At 45.8% G+C, this 6000-nt stretch overlaps 1 pseudogene; it reads right to left on the bottom strand.

Moving 5' to 3' along the window:
• Window positions 1–87: 87 nt before the first annotated feature.
• On the bottom strand, window positions 88–1551 carry LOC143583785 (molybdate transporter 2 pseudogene; annotated as a pseudogene).
• Between the last annotated feature and the right edge of the window lie 4449 nt (window positions 1552–6000).

Consider the following 6000-nt stretch of genomic DNA (forward strand, 5'->3'; position numbering starts at 1 on the left):
ATAGAAACAAGAGTGTACACAAGTTGATCCACTTGTAGCAAGTACTTAAAAATACTCGTTAAAACTTTCAACAGATCAAACTAACTTAAGTCGAGCTCAAGCCTAATTTAAAAGCTCATTCAATATACAACCTCGAGCGCCATATCTATAGTCATCGAACCCATTGCTTGTTTACTCATTGCCGTCATCAGGACCACAATCGACTTCCCTAAGCTTCAACAACAGAAACAACACAACCCCACACACAAACCCCAAAGCCGCACTCGACCCAGTGAGTGAAACCGCCGCACACACCAACATCACAAACGACTCTTCTTTCGTATTCATATCCTTCGAAGCCATCGCCAACTCCACCCCTGCAAACAAAAGCAACGCCCCCAAAATCCCCACCGGAAACTGATTCAATATCCTCACAAACGAGTTCCCAAACAAGAGCCCGAGCACCAATTTCCCAATTCCCAAAAACAAAACCGAAGCCCCGGTTCTCCCACCGAACCGGTACTGACCCGCTAACCCACCCGCCCCGTGACAAACCGGCATCGTCCCAAACCAACACCCGACTAAATTCATTACCCCCACACTAACCGACACCGCAGTCACCGACGCCTCATGGTCCGGAAACAAGTCGTTTGATAATTTACAAACCGCGATAACCGAATTTAATATCGAAAGCGGGATTTGCGGCACGGATCCCCGGAGAAACCCGGTTTTGAAATCGTCCCATGTGAAGATCTTCAAAACATGAAACTTCGAAGGACCTAATTCTAAGTTTTTAATAATCTCAGGGTCAATAATGAAACATAATATTATACCCATCAAGAAAACAATCAAAGCACCGGGAATTGACGACAGTATCTGCAGTCTCCGGCGAACCTTCCGTTTACCGTTTCCGGCAAACCGTTCATTATTCTCATACGTTTCACCAGACCCAGTTGTGATTATCAAAAACACAATCGCTGAGATGGCTACAATCAACCCATCAAGTCCAACCCACGGCCGTACACCACCCTGTTTATTCGCGGCAAAGTCCTGTTCATACCGGACGTATTTAATAGCAGTGAAAGCAAACGACAGCCCTTGTGAAAGCTGAACGCCACGGACAACCGGAAGCGGGATAAACCGGTACAGGAACGACATGAGGCCGGTGGCGCCGAGGAAGAGGAGGACTCCGGCGGTGCCGATACCGGCGGCGGCGATTTGGGAGAGAGTGAGGAGAGGTTGTTCGGAGATGGCGACGGAGGCGATGGATTTCATGGGTTGGACTGGCATAGGGATGCCGAAGATAAGTCCGGTGAGGATGTTGTATAAGGCGGTGAAGATTAAGGTGGTGCCGAGGTCGAGTTTGGAGACTAGGGTTAGGGCTAAGACGATAGGTATGTAGGTGCCGAGGTCGCCGACTGAGCCGCCGAGTTCGGACCATATGGTGGTTTTGTGGAGGTGGAGGGAGGTGGTGGCGTTGGTTGGGATTTGGCGCCACCAGTTACGGTGGTGGTGGAGGAGTGGCGTGGTGGTGGTGGTGGTGGTGGTGGTGGTGGTGGATTCTTCGTCCATTGTTTCCGGTGGCGGTGAAGTTACTATGCTGGATTAGTGGGGATATATTAATGTTAATATTAATATGAGCTCACAGAATTGATCCTTGAAATATTCCTTGAGTGTTTATTTTAGTACCTTTAGTTTCGGACTCATAAATGTAGCCACATAAATTCTTATTTTCCTAAGCGAAAAGATAAAACAAAGTAAGTAGTTGAAGAAACACGGATCTACTTACGTTACAAGTAGGATGCTACACGAAGAAACACTAACCTAAACAGGTGTTTAGACTAGAGATTCATCAGACAGTTAGTTTGTTTGTTGGATTGCTGGGGATGTATCAATATTAATGGATTCGTCAAAATTAAATTGCACTAATTTTGACGTTATTTTACTAATATCGTGAAAATAACGTTAAAAGTGACGGAAGGTTAATCAGGCATCATGTGGTGGCGTTGTTAGCCGAAAGACAACGGTACATGCACCAATCAGCCGGTGTCCCTATGATTGTGTGTTATGTGTCTTATGTCCAAGGCTTGAAGCAAAACTACTATCGAGCCGGGGGTCTCACCGGAAGCAGCCTCTCTATCCCTATGGGGTTGAGGTAAGGTTGTCTACATCTTACCCTCCTCAGACCCTACCATAGCTTTGCTATTGGTGGGATATACTGAGTACGATGATGATGATGATGATTTATTATAGTACTTTTAGTTTTGAAATCATAAATGTAATATTTCATTAGCGAAATGATAAAACAAAGTCCTATCAGATACACATAACTTGTTATGATAACTTGAAGTCTATCAATCATTTTTAAGTAGATACCTAAATACCTTTAGCTACAACTTTTAGCATCATTTTTGTTACTAAGTGAATGCTACAAATTAGTAATGGATCCAACATGCTTCCACGGGTCTAGGGGGCTAGGCATCCTACCGGCTCAAGAATCAAACGGTTTAAACTTTAAACCAAGGGTGGGTAGGGGGGGGGGGTTCATTCAGCAACACCCTATTTAAAGGGATCACTTGGTTACTTTTGGTGTAAGATATTTACATAATAAACAATTAAACTAGATTTTAGCTTTTTACAAAACTAAAACACATGTTCCAATGTGAAAGTTCAATTTTTTTATGCACATGATGATAATCCTATTTGAGTTTGTGTATATATTTAATAATTGTGTATATATTACCTTATACTTTATGGGTTTATTTTGCTTTGATATAAAGATCAAGGGGTGGAAAAGAAATTAAATGCATAAAAGAGAGGCACATAAAACAGCTGTTGGATTGCACCAAAAGACGCATTGATGTTGGGATCAGGGGGTTCATGTAAGTATGTGAAGAAACACTAAATGACCCAGGCAGATTAAGGATAATCTTAGGGTTAAGTAGATGTTTCCCACGAGGGTTAGATCCGGCAAAGATGGTTATTCTTCTCGACCTGCAAAACAGACACCGTGAGCTCGTCACTGAGAAGGGGGGGTTCCTCCTTGTGACTACCCTCCGGCGTGAGAATCAGACTAGATTACTCTGAATATAAGTGTATATAGAGAGAAATAGCTAGAGAGAAGATAAGATCAGATCAGATAATGATACCGTTCCAAGGTGTTGGAGTATTTATAGCGTAAGGTAGGTTTCCAAGCAGGTACGGCCAGCTGTATATAATATTCCTTTTCCACCAACTATGGGCTATGTTCGTGCCACGATGAGAGTTGGTGGGTAGGCAGCGGCTGATAGTGACATTTTGTACTGGAGCGTGCTCCTCCTCGTACTATTTGTCGGTGAGCTGTCACCCTGTGATTGGTTCATGGGTCGCTTTCGTCAGATCTTGTCTATTTGTCCATACCTTGGTAGGTATAGTACAAAAGATCTTCTAGAAGCGTACGAACTGGCTCTTTTGGGCGGGAGTATTCCCGCCCTGCTCATTCCTTCTTCAGGTGACATTACTGAAGTATAAGAGTTAGTGCCTTATGCGTGTAGCCTTACTGTTAGTGCGGGTAGCCTTCCTTCTTAGCTTGTACCCACAGCTGCGGGGACAGGCAGGGTACTGTACCAAGGGAGGCTTTCCTGCGAGGACAGCTGGCTTACTGCGTGTAAGGTCTTCATCTCTCTGAGCATGGTGGGTCCTGCGGATCCAGTTGGTCTTTGCGCAGTCGTACCTCTTTAAGGTGAGTCTTGCGGGTCCAACTGGGCTTTGCGGGGACCTACCTCTTCAAGTCCCCCCAGTCCATTGTTCTTCTCATTAATTGTTAATAAGTGAGGTGAACTTTTGGACTTTAAGCAAGGGGTTTTAAAGGGGTTTTCGTTTTTTAAGGTTCTCCGTGGGGATTCTTCCCGCAGTTTTCCTAATGTCACTTGCAGAAAATTCCCGACTTTTTTCTGCCTGATCCTTGGGTATGATGCGGGTAGGTGCGTAACCTCTCCGCAAGTTGGGAGCGTTGAGTTTCACTTGTGTAGATTCTCCACGGGGTATTGGTAGTTTTAGACATAGTGATCACTTATGTTAAACAACCAATTCCACCTTGAAGCTTCAAACAATCTAGTTCTCAACGTTCCCGCCATGCGGGGGTGTTATTTCCCTTTCCGCGAGCATGACCCATAAGATCCATCTTGGGTTCAATTCCCTGCAAGTGCTAAGTATGTGAAGGGTTTCGCCTTGACACTGTACCCGCACTTGTCTTATGGTTTCTTGTTTTCCAAGGTATCTTCTTGGCTTCAATTCCCTGCAAATGCTAAGTATGTGAAGGGTTTCGCCTTGACACTGTACCCGCACTTGCCTTATGGTTTCTTGCTTTCCAAGGTAAGGGGGTATATTCCCTCTTATTTTTGAATCTTTTTGAAATTCGGAGAGTTGGTGAAAGGATAAGGACAATCCAAACGGTTGAAAGGACGTTGGCGTCTTCTGACGGTTTCAGGACGTGCAGGAAGTTATGACGACGTGACAGCATGTGGTCAATCGAAACACTTTTCATGCGCGTGGGCGCGAGTTTTACGGCACGCGCCTTTTTGACACCTGTTGCCAGCTTGCTTTATCCACACGTGTCGCCGTGTCGTTGCTCCTGCGCCTTCTCTCTCATCCGCATTAAACTCATCGCATTTATTGCGATGAGTATATAAGGGGGAGAGGGTGTAATTTATCCCTTACCTTCACTTCACTCTCCTTTTTCTTTTAAGCGATTTCCGGCGAATACTCATCTTTTCCGGCGAGCATTCTCCTGAAACCGCTTTCTTTCATCCTTAAAAAATGTCTTCTTCTACTCATGACCCAGAGGTTAACGTCGAGGAGTCCGACATTTACCTCGAGAACCCGACGTCTACGTCCGATAAGGACGATAAGAGTACTGCTGGCGAGTGTCAGTGTACTCTTTCTGTCGATGTATACCATTACATCGTCAAGAAGTTCATGCTGGAGCCTTATGAGCCTGAGTTTCCGGAGGCCAACCAGACGGTGTACGATGCCCCTAAGGGCAAGATAGCGGTTTACGCTTCGTTCTTCATATATGGGAATCTAAGATTCCCATTAACGAAGTTCGTGTACCGTGTTTTGGAGAAACACGATGTTCACTTGAAAGAGGTGCACCCAATGGCGATTGCTAAAGTTCGCCATTTCGAATGGGTGTGCCGTATTTTGGATGTTGAGCCTCGAGTCGACCGCCTGATGACCTTCTATACTTGGAGGTGCGTCCAGGGTTGGTATACCCTTGTCACTCTGATCAAGGGTTTGAAGATCTGCACTACCGAGCGTAGTCTTCGCTCTTGGAAGCGCGAGTTTTTCTTCATTTCCGCTCGTGTCGTTTCCATCGCGATGACGTTCAAGAATGGGAAGTCACTTCCTAACCTTCACGCCTCCAAGTACCAGGAGACGGAATGGTTCACCAAGATTTCCCAGATTCAGACTCCGGTTTATCGCTTCGCGTAGTCTGGGATGGTGATGCTTGGGATGAGCCGCGTGTGGAAGGATGTCGGGTCTGGGACGTCGCAAATACCCATCGTCCTTGAATACGGTTTGAACTATATTCCTTATGGTATGCTCCGTCTTTTGTGTTGGTTTAGGATTTTCTTCTAACATTGTTATCTTTTTATTTCAGAGGGGAACGACTTACAGTCGCTCTTGCACCCGCGGGAGACTGGTGGTCCCGCGCGGTTGGGTACTCGTGATCTTGATGAGAACGAGTTGCCCATTTTGGAGCAGACTGCGGATAGATTCGTAGAGGTCTACCCGCCAGGCCACGAGATTTTAAGCGCCACTCGGCCAGGTAAGGAGTTCTTTAATCCTCGTCCTCTTCATGCTCAAACTTTTGCTGGAATTCCTCTGATCTTGTCATCTTCTGATGAGGGATCCGCAGATGGGCCTTTTATTGTGAGGAAGAAGAAGGCGGCTGGCGCGAAGGGCAAAACGAAGGTTGCTACCTTCGTTGACTTGGGGAATCAGTCTGATTCCGAGACTGAAAGTGAGGAGGCGGCGGAG

Source organism: Bidens hawaiensis, unplaced genomic scaffold (genome assembly GCF_021521415.1).
Source record: "Bidens hawaiensis isolate Kalapana, Puna unplaced genomic scaffold, B.hawaiensis_p1.1 tig00032526_1, whole genome shotgun sequence".
NCBI classification, from domain to species: domain Eukaryota; kingdom Viridiplantae; phylum Streptophyta; class Magnoliopsida; order Asterales; family Asteraceae; genus Bidens; species Bidens hawaiensis.